General features: G+C 41.8%; 1 long non-coding RNA gene across 1 annotated transcript in view; it reads left to right on the top strand.

Annotated features, from left to right (window-relative positions):
* Nucleotides 1–15,006, top strand: part of LOC309841887 — a 52,088-nt gene extending 37,082 nt beyond the window's left edge. The window contains exon 3 of the long non-coding RNA XR_014299378.1: nucleotides 14,513–15,006. This is a non-coding gene — a long non-coding RNA (uncharacterized lncRNA). The remainder of the gene's footprint in view (nucleotides 1–14,512) is intronic.
* The last annotated feature ends 462 nt before the right edge of the window (nucleotides 15,007–15,468 follow it).

The raw sequence follows: 15,468 nt of genomic DNA, 5'->3' as shown, positions 1-15,468 counted from the left end.
AAGAGGAAAAGTTGATTTGGGGTACCTGGGTGGCTCAGTGGGTTAAGCCTCTGCCTTCCACTCAGGTCACGATCTTAGGGTCCTGGGACCTGACCCTGCTCAGCAGGGAGCCTGCTTCCTCCTCTCTCTCTGCCTGCCTCTCTGCCTACTTGTGATCTCTCGCTCTCTGTTAAATAAATAAATAAACTAATAAATAATCTTAAAAAAAGTTGATTATGGTCATAGGTATAATTAATTTAGAACCAAGCTTTTTTAATTATAATTTTTAATATACTTTTATTAAATAGATAAACATAATCATCAACTGCAATTACTGCTTATGTTTCAATAAAAGTTAAATTATGAAAAGCAAAAAAAAAAAAAAAAAGAAAAAGAAGTAATGTGCCTGTTGCCTTTAAGTGAGAACCATGGCAGGCCCTTCCTGTTGGACTCAAGTTCTTTCTCTTAAACCGTGGCCATTGGGAGTCCAACCAAGCAGAAAGGCCCTTGATTGTTTTATTCCTTTATGCTTGGGAATACCAATTTTCTGATTACTAAATTAGAAAGAAGAAATAACATGTCTAATAAACAGTCAACGTTTCCTTCAGATTTGCAGACTTTTCACGTTTTAAATGGTTGCTTATGAGAATTATTTCCCCTTAGACCGGTGTTACAAATTTAAGCCTTTGTTCTTTAAGCTGCATTTCCATAATTATAATTAATTTTCCCCTGCTCTCTCATTTTCCCAATTGTCTTTTTCTACTCTGTGCCTAATATATGCACAGAGATTGATGGGAGGATGAAATGTCTTTCCATGAGTAAATTCAGGGTTCTTTAAGGGCAACATAATTATTTCATTTAGTTGCACAAAAGATCCAGGTTTTTTTTTCTTGGACCACAGTAATCATTATTAGGGATTGCATTTGTAGTCACAAACCTTTCTATTTCACGTCTATCAAAACAGGTTAAAAAAATGCAAGTTTGTCTTTTTGTACTGTGTAAATGAAAAGTCATCCCAGAGGCTCTGTGATACTTTGTATTTTCTTAGGACTCATTTCTCTCAGCAAGTGTGTCTGACGTTTTTGTAAGTTCCAACTCTTGGTGTCAAAGGGGTATTCAAATTTCACACTTAAGGCTCGTTGGCTTAGTGTGAAGTGGTTTCACCCTCCAATAGCTTCCACTCCTGTCCACACGCTGGTAGCTCCCAAGAGTGCACTGTGGCTTAGACAGCCCCTTGGTGCTCCTTACCCTGATGTCTACCCTCTCACCTGACACGACTGATGCTGTCCAGGTCCTGTGACCCCACTGCTCAGATCCAGAACTCCCTCTTTGGTGCCCGTCAGCCTCGCCAGCCTCAACCTACTCTTCCCCTCCCTCATTATGCTGCAGATTGGCTGATCTTTGCGTTTTTTGCTCACAAAACTTACTTCTTCACTTGTCTAGCTTTCAACTCCTTCTTCAGACCCCAAAGTGAAGGTCCTTTCTGCAGGGAAGCCTTTCTGACCTCCCAGACTCAGCCAGGCCCTGTTTTAGGCTCTCCTGTCACCATAGGCTGTGGCCTCACTGCCATTCCTTCTAAGGTCCAGGAGAATGGAGACTTCTTTGACGTCTGTCTCCAGTACCTAGTAGCGTGTACTGCATGCATTATAGTAGATGCTTAGTAAAATGCTGCTGAATGAATTTATTCCTTTAAGAAGGGAGATAAGAACCATCTACTCTTTCATTAGTTTTGCACTCTGAATTTGGCTCCTAATCTTTGTGCTGTGGAATGTATCCCTTCTCTGGCTGCCATCCCTCTTCTCTCCTTTGCTCATGCTTTTGCTGTGGAGAACAAAAGAATACCCATAAACCATCTCTTCCTGAGATTGAGAGGGAAAAGGTCACTTCTGCTGAGAATCCTAGTATGCTTTAGAAAAGATGATTACAAACGTATCATGTCTTGAAATGGAAAAGGACAAACTCATTTCTTTAAAAGAATTTTGGACCTTTTGCATTCATTTAATACTGCTTTCTGGAATTTCTGCGTTGGCTATATGTGTGTGGAGTTTATTCAACTCTGAATATGGAGGTTTCACTCATTAAAATAACACTATCAGTAAAACCTGCCTAATTGCAGTGTTTTGCATACTATTAAAATTCTCTGCTGCCTGTGTCTAAAAAATCTTCAGTCCACAGAACTGAGGGTTGTCTGTGGGCTAATTCTTAACCCCAGAGAGGATCGCATAGACCTGCTCCAAAATAAAAGCACCAGTTTCCTTCATAAAAGAGGAGGATAGGAGGCCTGGGGGTACCTGAGAAGAATAATCAAACAGCATATTTAAAACTTAAGGAAATGCACCTTTATTTCAGATTTACAAACAAGAAAAGTGGTTCTCATCTAGGCCTTTCATCTAAGAGTCCCCAAGCAATATAAGAGTACGCTCCTGGCTTCCAGGATGCAAAGTTACTCAGAAACAACACCTACATGGGTAAGATAAATGTAGAATTTGTGAAAACATTCTTTTGGTCCAATTTTGTTCTGCCTATTTCTGATCTTGGTCAGAATATGTGCCATATCACAGAGTTCTTTGAATGTTTTGTATTTAAATATAAAAGATGGCGACTTATGCTCAATTAGAAGGGAGAACGGTGAACACATTTATTATTTAGTTCCTATTTTTATTCCTTGCTAACTTGAAATCGAATATTGATGTACATTCACAAATGACCATTCTTTGAAATTACACTGGTGTCAGAATTTCAAGGTATTGTGCTTTTAATCTCGTAGGAGTTTTATCTCTGGATGTGGAGATTTGTATTAATTAACTCTTAGAGTCCGTGGTTCCCAGCCTTGTCTGCACATTGGGATCATCTGGGTATATAAAACTGTTGTGTGCGACCCCCTCGGAGATTCTGACCTAATTGGTCTGGGGTGTGGCCAGGGTATTGGAGAAGTTTTAGAACTCCCCGGGAGAGGCCACTGGGCAGCCAATTAGATTCTGGTGGGTTGAAAACCCCAGGCTTAAGGTGATAAATACATAGTCTCAACAGAGCCACAGTATTCATGAGTTTGCTAAGGATTATTTTCTGTGATAGCCTATATTATACTAAATCTTAAAAGTATGGGAAGAGGAACATATAATAAGGCGGCTCTGGATACAAATAGTGTGAGTATAGAGGAAGCAGGAAAATGGAGAATGGTCATTTATGCTTGGGATTTTGTGGATGCTGGTTTTCTTTAAAAATTTTTTTTCACTTTATTTTTATGATGATAGCAATATAGGCTCACTGTAAGAGAGCTGGAGAGTACAGAAAAGACCAAAGAAACAGGAAAAACAATCGATAATCTCAGTATGTGTTTTGTTTTATTTTATTTATTTTAAGCAGGCTCTATATCCAATGCGAGGCTTGAACTCACAACCCTGAGATCAAGAGCCGCATGCATGCTCTACTTGCTGAGCCAGCTAGGCACCCCTCGGTGTGTGTTTTATGCCAGCACATTCTTAAAATGATTTAACAACCAACATTAAGTAGCAATTCTCAACTCTGGTTACACGTTAGCATCTTCTGGGGTGCTTAAAAAATAGTGATGGTTGGGTTCTACTCCAGTCTTGTAAAATAATCTCTTGGGTGTGGGACCAAGATGTCTTCTCCATTCATTCATTCCTCATATCCACATTTTTATCTGTGTATATATAGCTATGCCTCTATATCTCTAGTCTGTTTATCTTTAAGCGATTTTGATGTACTGGGAGGGGTGAGAATCAATGGGCCAATGTTGCTGATTGACTGAAACATCGATGGGTCCACTATATTAGATATTAGTTTACATGAAAATCTTGATTTTTATGCAGATGGGGGCAAGTGATATGCTCACCTTCATATCAGTATTTTCTTTCCTAAAAGATTTATTTCGTATTTTATTTATTTGTTAATTAATTTATTTTTAAAGTTTTTATTCATCTCAGTGGGGGGGGAGAGAGAGGACACAAACGGGGAGAAGCAGAAGGAGAAACTGACTCCACACTGAGCTGGGAGCCTGACGACATGGGGTTCAATCCCAGGACCTGGAGATCATGACCTGAGGCAAAGGCAGATGCTTAACCATCTGAGCCACCCAGGTGCCCCTCATATTCTTTTTAATATCATGTTAGTGTCCTTAAAATGTGGTTTGTCTCATAGCTAATAGATCTGTTTGTTAAACGATACAGAAATAAACCTTTGAGCATTAACTGATCTCACAATGCTATCCATGGCCTCCTGGTGGTGAACAGAAATACTTTGGGAGGGTTCTTAAGAACAGGCAGCAAAGAATATAAAAATAGCATTTTGTTTTGATTAATCCATGATGAGGACTACACAGTTCACAGCAGGATAATTAAAGAGTTGATACAGAAGTAAATATGAAACACAGGAATTGCAGGAACAGTGCCTTCATTTGGAGTAGCTCAGATGTAACCCTGAGATGTAATGCCTGTCGATCTTAGTGAAAGGGGTACCTAGAGACTTGGAGAAGCGCACACATTTTCTTGTAGAAGGCAAACTGTGTCAGACATCTGTTCTCCTTTGTGTGAGAGAAAACCAATGCTGGGGACCCCTTCGCTATTCCTAGAAGTTTCAGAGTTAGGAGAAATCTTGTCTTAGATTACTCTTATGTTGCATGATACCTCCTTCTTTGTACGTGGGGTTCTTTGGGGGCTACAGAGAGGAATTTGGAGCTGATGCTAAGATAACCAAGTTTAGACCTATCAGGAGGAATCAGTGGATTCTATACTGGCATATTCTTGGGGCACCATCAGGAAATTTTAGGGTTGATCCTGAATCAAAGTTGCCTCTAGAATTCGCAGTGGTTGTTGTTTTTCCAGTTCATCTCTCTTGAGTCTTTCAACAAGACAGTTTTACAGATAAAACTCAGAGAGGTAAACAATTAGCCACAAAACACATTGTTATATGATGGTGTTCAAACCCAGGTTTGTTAGCTGCTGCTTCTTTCATTGTGGTACAATGATGTGTTATACAAACTTGTTTCTTTTAAAGCAACTCAGATGTGGGTTTGAGTGTTTTAGAAGAGCTTCAAGACCCTCTAGAGGCCACTAAAGGACTCCACAGAGGCACCAATGTGAGTTACCTTTAGGCTGAGAAAGGCACTTAGAGAACCAGGTAGGTGTGGGGGCTGGGAACTGGTTGGAAATGGAGCCGTCCTTGGGGTGTGTTGGAAATCCTGCATTGAACTTTGCATTTTTAACAAGATTCCAGGTGATTTGTCTACACTCTGAAATGTAAGCAGCGTTTCTCAGAGAGATCCATTGGGCTTACGTGTGAGCCCTTGGGCACGAGGGGTTAGTTCCAACCTCCAAGGAACAGGTTGGAGAGGAGGGAGTTAGGGGGAAGGGAAGAACTGTTGCCCACCAAACAACACATTTAGAGAGTGGAAACATGTGTGAGGGGGACAGCTAAAGCCAGAGACCCCAAAGGCTATCCCAATGCTCAGATTTCCAAGTGAGAGACATGAGGGCTATAATTTTCTTTGTAGAATGGACTTAAAAATGTGAACTTCCAACGTCTAAAACCTAGGAAGGTACAGCTAAGGACATAAGCAGTACCCTGGTCTGCAGTGACGCCTGATGCATCAAGACCAGGAAGGACTTGGGAAACTATCTGACTGAGGGATTCTTTTTTTTTTTTTTTTTTTTAAGATTTTATGTATTTATTTGGCAGAGAGAGAGAGAGAGATCACAAGTAGGCAGAGAGGCAGGCAGAGAGAGGGGGAAGCAGGCTCCCCACCAAGCAGAGAGCCCGACGTTGGGCTTGATCCCAGGACCCTGAGATCATGACCTGAGCCGAAGGCAGAGGCTTTAACCCACTGAGCCACCCAGGTGCCCCTTACTGAAGGATTTTAAACCGAACCCACAACTGGACTTTAGGACATTAGTGAAATCACTGAACATTATTCAAAACACTCTTAGGTATATACATATACTTTTGTGCAACCTTCTATGAACACAGTCTTTAGTGTTTATCACATTTCAAAGTAATCTGATGTGAACGTCTGACTAAAACCGATCCCCTGTTATAGAAAAGAAGGTGACTGGTGCCTATTCATACCAATCGGCTATTGGGAGAGTTAATTCTAAATGCCAGCCTTTTGCCATTCCACCTCAACCGGCCTTCATGATCTGAGCTAAGCATTATGAAATGCTAAGTGGATTTTCTGTGGCATAAATCTTGTAAGTCTCTGCTTTTTCTGATTATTGGAACTGGTTCGATCTTAATAGCATTGGAATATTATGACATAAAAGGAGTTTCACTTGGAACCATTTCAAAGCCTCTGTGTATTGGCCAGGTGAGTATGAAGATACTCACTGCAGAACTGCTACAGGGCAGAATGTTCTGGGCATTAGCCTCGTTCGGCGCATTGCTGAGGGCAGCAGGGTTCCATGACAGAGGGCTCTCTTTACCTGGTGGCCTCCAACGGACTTTCGTGTGTATCTGCGTAGCTAAAAAGTGATTATGAACTCTCTGTGGGGAGCCAGGTGCTGAACTTTACAAACAGAGTAATATAATCCATGTAGCATTTAGATCAGGTAATGATTTCACTATCTGGTAATTTACTGTCTGGTAAAGCATTGACTCCATGAATCCAAAGGACATTTAGAACTTTTTCATTTCTAAGGATAAAGCTTTTAAAGCTGCTGCCCTGTAAAACCACGGATGAATGGCCTTTACTTGTGGAAGTTACCTTGCTGAGGTGGGCCCTCTCGGCATCTACCAGAAAATAATGCGGTACCCAGATCTTTGTGAATTATGTCCGGGTCAGGAGGATGATTTTTTTTTTTTTTAAAGATTTTATTTATTTATTTGACAGAGAGAGAGATCACAAGGAGGCGAGAGGCAGGCAGAGAGAGAGAGGGGGAAGCAGGCTCCCCGCTGAGCAGAGAGCCCGATGTGGGACTCGATCCCAAGACCCTGAGATCATGACCTGGGCCGAAGGCAGCAGCTTAACCCACTGAGCCACCCAGGCACCCCAGGAGGATGGTTTTTGAAGGACAAATACTTAGTATCTTAATTTGCGGCCTGTGTTTGAGACCAGCTTTCATAGATGGATGTTCCTATTTTAGCTCCTGAGAAACCATCTGGGAAATAATATTCTCATAAGCCTCTTATTCTGAATCTTTAATTATATTTTTGATCCCCTATCCCTTACCATTTGTCCTAAATAATATAAATCAGTGCAGAGGTTTAATATCTGGCAACTATAGGTACCATGATGCTAGTCATGTAACATTTCTTTCTTGGATACGTAACAAGTTCTGCATATAGTATAGTACTAATTTATTTCTAAATTAGGTTAATTTATATAAAGAGATAAAGTGTTATTGGTTTCTTATTTTATCATCCTTAGTATTCATGAAGAAGCAATTCTTTCCTCTTTTCTCTAAGGTCTTTAACAAAATTAGCCTTTGTAACCATTTTTGTGCTAGTTGACTGTGAATGAGAAGAACTAATGAAACAGAAAATTAAAATACTTTTGATGTTTTAATTTTAATACTAATCATTAATCTACACTTCATAGTTATTTTCTCATTGATAAATTTATGGCTTTAAAAAGCGTTTCTATGTTTTATATATATATATATATATATATATATATATATATATATTTTTTTTTTTTTTTTTTTTTTTTTTTTTTTTTTTGGCTACAGGGCTTTAGTAGATTTTTGCAATTCTTACTATTTGTATACCTTGTCAAGGAACAAGAATCTTGGCTGCCAAAAATCAACTTGATTCTTGGCAGAAGGCTTATTTGTGTATGCTTCCAAGCATTTCACTGCCCATGTGTACTTTTTTTTTTTTTTAAAGTTAAACATAGGCCATCTTGAATATATTTTCACCTTTAGGAGAATATGCATTTTTCTATGAGTCCTTTAGAGGGTGGTTGTATACAATAATATTCCTGCTATTTTGGAACTAAAAGCCCTGAAATTGTTGTGTAGAATTTTCAGGGCTGGAAAAGACCTCAGGGATCTCAAGAAAATTATTTAATGCAGCCAGCTTGCAAGATCCTTCTAGAATGAAAGCTCTAGAGAACAGGGAACTTGACTTTAGAGCCTGGCACGTGAGAGACATCATCCAGTCAGTGAACGAATTAGTGACCTCCTGCATTCCCTCAGGGAGGCTCCTGAGGTGTGGGAGGTGAAATGGTGGGCCTGAGGGGAGTTTATCTGAACTGTTAGCAGGTGACAAGAATGAAGTCTCTTTTGCAGGGTGTGTTATACACACGCCACACTGTGTGTCTGTATTCACACACTTCTTGGTCTCATGCTAAATAGAGGCAGCTTGTTGGTTCCCAAGTACTGGTGTAACTATCAGCCTTCTGTTCCTGCCTGTGGTCCTTATTCCTCAAGCTAGTCTGAGCACAGGGTGCTGCTTCCTTTTCTGCTTCCGGCCTTAAATGTTTGTTGACCTAGGCTCTATGCTGGGGATTCGGCAGTTAACAAAGTAAAATGATCCCCATCTGTAGAGAGTTTCAGCCTTACCTCTCTTTTGCTCTCCTCTTCCCTATCTGCTCCCTCAAAGCTCACATGGGACCTTTATGTGATGGACGCTTTTTCTTTGGAAATAATTTTATCCTCACAGAAAAGTCGCAAGAATAAGAATACAACAAAGAAACTTCATCTGTCCAGATTTACTTACTGTTAACCTTTATACCATTTGCTTTCTCATTACAGACTTGCACACTCACTCCTTACACATACACATGCACACTAAATTATTTTTTCTGAATAATTTGAGAATAAATTACATACTTCATGGTCCTCTGCTCCTAAATACCTCAGTGTATATGCCCTGAGAATAGGGATATTACCTTATATAATCATGGCACAAAGTTATCAACTTAAGTAGATTTCAAATTGATAAGGCCTTTTAAATTTTTTTAATGTCCTTTATTTTTGAACTTTTTTTTTTTTTTTTTTTTTTTTAAATCTGATCTCTACCGGGAAATAGACCTGGGGGAAGGAAACTAGCAAACATGGAAAAAATACTGTGACATCATAAAGACCAGAGCTGAGGCTGTCCTGACGTGTGTGTGATCTGTGCTTGCTTGATACTCTGCTGTTGCCACTTTGAAATTCTTTATTTTTGGAAAAAGTCTCATATTTTCATTTTTGCATGGGACCTGGAGATTATGTAGCCCATCCTGCCTGGCATACCTGAATCTGATTTTGTAGGTAGTGTTGTCGATAAGGAATCTGAGGCTGAGAGGGATTTAAAATAATTTGGCTCAGGTTGCTGAGCTACTTGGTGGGCAGAGATTTTGAATTTCAGTCTTTTCAATTCCATCTTCTCTGACTGTCTTGTAGCTTTCAAGTATTCCGTGTCCCCTCCTCTCCCCGCCCTGTGTTAATTATTTTGGATTTAGAATTGTCCTTGCTCCTTTTCTCCTCAGGAACTTTACCTTCTTTTGGCACCATAGGCTATTTCTCTTTTTTTTTCCTAAATTGCTGGGCTAAAGTGCTCACTAGAAGTCCATTTGGAAAACCTCAGTAAGCTGATAATTTTTGTCCCAAGGGAACTGCCCATGAGTAGTTTCCATCCTAATCTTCTCTCAGATTTATAGAGAGAAGGCTGCCTCTAGCCACTCCCTCATTCAACCCTTTATCCCAATCACAGCAACTGGTTTTCTTTGTGCTCCCAGCTTTGGGAGTCCTTCTGTCGTCCTTTGGTATCTGAGGTCCTGCTTCATTCCCAGAGTCTTCAGCTGGGCGTTCGAGAACTATCTGGAATCTGAGTTTCTGTGTTTGGGGGAGTCTTCCTGCTCTCAGACTTTCTTGGGGCTCACTGACAGGCCTGGTGCCTTCTAGGCTCTGGGAAGACATCTGCAAACAAGACATTCACTATTACTGTTCTTAGGAGTTTCCGTGGTTGTCCTCCTTGTGGCTGTGCCTCATCTGCCTAGGATGGCTATCCGGCAGAAACAGAATTACTTAACCAGGGTTGTTGTTGGGGAAAACAAGATGAGGAGAAAGGCTAAAGAAGCAGAGTCCCTTGAGACTTGGGGAAGAGGGCCTGCGAAAGGAGACGTGGAAGATGCATGGTTGAGCTTGTGGAGGATGACCCCTCTCTGTCTCATCCAGAAAGTGACAAAGGACTCGATTCATGACGTAGGTTAGGTTAGGAGTTTAGACTGTTGTGATAGGACTTGCACCGTTACCAGGGGAGTCGGTACCATCCGTTTACTTGGTTTTCTTCCAGAAAGAGGGCTGCTGTCTCCCTGCCTAGGTCATTTATGGTCACCTTTGCCTTGAAGGTCATCTTTTGTTATGAAAATGTCCTTCCCAGACACTACAGGATTAGATTTTCAGAGGAGCCCTTCTCCTTCCTGTCCTTACTGGTTATGGTCATCCAGTTCTCCCTGAAACCCACTTCCCCTTCCCAAGAGAGTCTCTTGTCAGCTGCACTAAGGCAAAGAGCCCTGAAGGCGGCTGGGGCTGCCGGCGGCTCGCTGTGCAGAATGAGCCTTGCAGTCTGGTCACTCCTTAGCCAGGCCTTGGCTTTGGCTGGCCTGGGAGACTTTCCAGAGACGGGGCTGTTGACTCTTTGTCCTGACTGCAGTCAGGGGCCATGAGCTGTTCTCCGCTCTACTCCTCAGAGCTTTGTTTAGAGGGAGGTTGTGTCATAATCGAGAATCTTCTTCTCCCCTTTCCCCCACTCTTCTCTCCCATGGTTATCTTTGTGTTTGCACTCCTCACGGGACCAATTTGAACATGCAGTGCTCTGGGCTTCAGGATTACCAGATACGATGTGGGGGTTTTCATTTTGCTAACCATGTGTGCCTCCCATTTGAATGTACACACTGTAATCCCTATTTAACTGACTGTAACCAAGCCATGCCTGGGCAGATAACATCATTTACATTTTCAGTACACCCAGAGATGTCAGATGAAGGCATGTAAAATGTTCTCCACTAAAATACCAGCTCTGCAGAGGCACGGTCATTACATAAGCAAACAGTCCTGCTTTAGCTGGAAGTGCTGGAGAGAACAAGTACTTCGGGTTCATTCTGGATGCTTAGACTCCCTCCGTCCAGCCCCTCCTCCCGAGGGGGGAGGTATAGGGGCTCTTCCGCTCAAGGGTACAAGTGCCTCTGGAGTGCTGTGGGGGAGTTTGAATATGTCACTCCTTAAGTTTTGAGTATTTTATTAAAGCTTCAGCCCTGAGAGAAGATACTTGTTTTAATATATATCATTGTCAACAACTATTAGAGATTCCCACGTGCCTGCCTATCTCTGGTTAGTTCTCCTCTGTTGATGTTACAGTTAAACCTGATCAGAACTGATGGGAGATATCTAAAACAATTGATGCTGATTTATAACTTCTGGGTACCTCTATGTATATCAGGATATTCATTCAAGCAACTCAGATGTCAACTGAATGTTCACATTTTCCAAGTCTCTACCAAAAGCGTTTTGAGGGCTGCTAGTGTTCACTGGCCATGAGCTCCTGGGTTTAGAATAGGGTGTGTGCATGAAATTTTGCCTGTGAGGTCTCTGTTGTTTGTGTGGATAGCTCTAGCTGGCATCAAGCTCTGAGCCGACCAAGGATTTTATTTTGATTTATAGCGACATCTTCATCAAACAGAGAGTGATGTGCCTGTAAAATTTTATGCTAACCTATAAAATTTAAAGCGACATGACCGATAGTCATCTTTCCAAAAAAAATGAGAACTTTTAGTTTTAATGTCCAGAGTCTTGAAGGGGAGATCAATAAATCATCAAGGAAGCATCCTTTCAAAGAGGCAGTGGGGCCAAAGGGTGGCTGGCTCATCTTTGTCCTGCCGAACAAAACAATATTTGATTTGGTTAAAGCTTAGTCTGTTTTGGGATTCGGATGCTTAAAAACGTGTAGCAGTTACTGCCCACTGAAGCACATCAAGTTTTTAATGAAGGAGGAGGCCAAACGGGTTCATTTGACAGGCATGTGTGATCTATAGGACATGTTCCATATTATTAGAATATGTAGTTCTCTCCAGTGATGAATGAACAGCCACGAGGAGCCTGCTGTCTAGGTAGAACCCTTGTTTCCGCCATTCTCGACTCTCAGGGGACATCTTTGTAGTATACTGGGTTTACAGTTCCTAGTTCTCCTCTGTTGTCTAGCAACTCATTCTTGCTGGCAAGGATGGTAAGGGTGCGTATGTGCTATGTGGGAAGAACACTGGATTGGAAAGCCCTGTTTCAGGTAACCCCTGCCCCTGGCACTGTCAGGCACCGTCAGCTTTGTGATCTTGGGCAAGTCATGAAGAGTCTTGGAGGCTCAGCTTCCTCATCTGTGGAGGCCAGATGATCGTGGTGCCTCTTTCCGCTTTATATATCTGTTGTCAGGTTCACAAGGCATTAGTTCCTGAGAGGGCTTTGTAAGGGGTAGAGTATGAGGGACCATGTAGGGGTGGCAAGGTTATCACAGTTTCTGCCATTGGGCATTTAAGTACCTTGCATACACCTTTGAGGAACGCTTAGCTTTTTCTTTGAAGATGAACTCACAGTAGTGTTCCATTGTGTCCTGTGGCACTTGATGCCGAAGTTCTAGCAATTTGCTGGGGTGGTCCTGACAGGGGTTTTGGAGCTTCCTGTAACAGTGATTTCCTTAAATGCACTGGTGATGAGTAGACCACAGGAAGGCAGCAGCTTTCATCTAGTGAGTCAAGTCCATTGTAAATACAAACTGAGAGCAGATTTCTGGTGCTGTCCCGTAGACACTTGGGGGCAAAGGTCTCTGGCCTTCAACGAGCTGTTCTCTCATGTCTGTGATTCACACTGACCAAGTGATTGGACAGTACTGTGTCTGCTTCAGGGCCAGGTACTGCTCAGGGCTGGGGGGCTAGTAAGTACACATAGCCCTGAGTCATGGGGCTTTTGGTGAAGGGCAGGTGCCCAGTGTCCCCAGAATGACCTGAGCTAGCTCAGGGTGAAGAAGGGAGGCTTGGGCGGAGCAATACTACAGCGGATAGGTGGATACCCTCTGTTTTATGAAAGCCAGTGTCCTTGCTCACCCTGAGAGCTTGTGTCTTCCTGGAGCACCCACATGGAAGTCTCCCAAAATCTAGCTCTTGAATTTTGCATGTATGTGTAGGATTCTTGTTGAGGTTTCATCTGTCTGTGTAGTTATATTGCTGATTTTGCTATACGGTCTACTGAGGATTTGGGGTTTCCTGTGTAGTTGAGTGCACAGTGAAATTTCACAAAAAGACTTGAGCTCTGATAATTCTCATGGGTGTCCTACAAGGCTTTCTGATGAGAAAATAGATTGCAGGGTATAAACTGCATGCTGAAGATCTCCAGACTACCTGACCTGGTGAAGAGCACTGGCCCCGAAGACAGATTGTGGGGATTCAGATCTCAGGTCTATCACTCATTTGCTGGGCCAGCTGAAGGAAGTTACTTGCCTTCTCTCTGCCTCAGTTTCCACATCTGAAACTAGAGAAAGGATTATATTTAATTCACTCATACGGGCATTGTAAGGATAAAATAAGGTATGTACAATGCTAGGTATGTGTCTGAAATAGAGTCAGTGCTTCATAAATGTCAGTAATTCTCAAAGAAAGTTCTCCATCATTTCAATAGACCAATGGGAAGGGATTATTTTCTCCCTAGTTGAGAATTACTAAACTGGCTAGACTTTTTATTATTATTTTTTTAAGATTTTTAAATTTTTATATATTTGACAGAGAGAGACACAGTGAGAGAGGGAACATAAGCATGGGGAGAGGGAGAGGAAGAAGCAGGCTTCCTGCCAAGCAGGGAGCCGGATGCAGGGCTTGATCCCAGGACACTGGGATCATGACCTGAAGCTGAAAGTAGATGCTTAACGACTGAGCCACTCAGGTGCTCCCGGCTAGACTTTAAAAAAGAAGTTCTTTTTTTTTTCCTGAATAAAAGAAGTAAATGCCAGTTCTAAAAAATTAAAATGTAGTTAAATATCAGAAGAAAATACTAGAGATCTCATTGTTAATCTTTTTCCTATATTTTTCTAGTCCTTCATTCTCTTTCTATATACAAATATTTTACATAATTAAAATATTGTACATTTAGTTTGTATCCTTTTTTTCATATAGTGTACCAGGCATTCTGTAGGTAATGACAATGTCTCAAACATTGTTAATGGCTAGTTAGTATTCTAAAATCTGACTGCATATTTTATTAATCATTCCCTTGTTGATTGGCATTTAGATTGTTGGCAGTAATTATAATAACTAGTACTAATGAAATATTCTTATATATACATTTTTATACCCCTGATGGCTTTTTAAAAACTTATGCCCTTAACTTACAGTTTCTCAGCAGTGTGTGAAAGGTCCTGCAGAACCAAACCCTCACTAAGTTACCGAGGCGGGAGGACTGGGTCTGCGAGGGGTGTGGTTGGGCACCCCCCCAGAGGCTCTTTCCCCGTGAAGTCACTGCTGCTCTCTGCTTGCTTTTGTACTACTTCAAATGCACATAAAATTGTGACTATGATTTAAAAACTGAATGGCTGATTTGAGATTTTGGTTTTCCAGGTGATTTTCCTTACTCAGCATCTCTGTGTTCCCAAGCCAGAGGCCCTAACAGCTTCTGCCATTGTGGGAAGATTCTCTAACTGGGAAGAGTGAGGAATTCTGAAGCTCGGCTTGAAATCCCGTAGATGGTTTTCATGACCTGAAGCATGAAGCCGGTGGGAAGGATCTGGGCCTGGAGTTAGCTTGGGTTTGAAGCCTGGTTCTAGCACAGCTCTGCAGTCTTGGACATCTTGGCCAACTTGAATCTGTCTCCTTCCCTAAGTTTAAAATATGAGTACTAATGTAGCGCCTTGCGGAATTTTCATGAAGATCGGAGAAGGTATTGTTTACAGTGTTTGGTAAATGATAGCTTTTGTAAGAATTGCCTCACAAAGCGATATGGCTCCCATGTTTGTGTCCGTAGGTTTTCTCGTTGGACTTGGCAGATTCGGAGCAGATGTGCGCCATGCTGTTGGCCTAAGTTGGTCTCAATTTGGAATTATGTGGCTGGCGAGATTGAGGTCTGTGTGGAGATGGTATAGCATATCACCTCTTCAGCATGGGACTTGATTATTTATTTATTTATTTATTTATTTATTTTTAATTTTATTTATTTATTTGACAGAGAGAAATCACAAGTAGATGGAGAGGCAGGCAGAGAGAGAGAGAGAGAGAGGGAAGCAGGCTCCCCGCTGAGCAGAGAGCCCGATGCAGGACTCGATCCCAGGACCCTGAGATCATGACCTGAGCCGAAGGCAGCGGCTCAACCCACTGAGCCACCCAGGCGCCCCGGGACTTGATTATTTAAATAAAGTTCTGTCCAGCCAGTGATTGGAGTGGCCATTCACTCACCTTCTAGAGATTGAATACTTATTTGTCCAAGCACAGGGCTGTGGCCCTTGGCCTATACTAGCTCATTTACCTTCAGAAATACCCTATGAGGTGGCTGCTAACATCTCTGCATTGAGGCTCTTTAG

Source organism: Mustela nivalis (genome assembly GCF_964662115.1).
Source record: "Mustela nivalis genome assembly, chromosome: 1".
Lineage (NCBI taxonomy): Eukaryota > Metazoa > Chordata > Mammalia > Carnivora > Mustelidae > Mustela > Mustela nivalis.
Note: the sequence above shows the minus strand (reverse complement) of the source record. Positions and strands in the feature narration are given on the sequence as shown.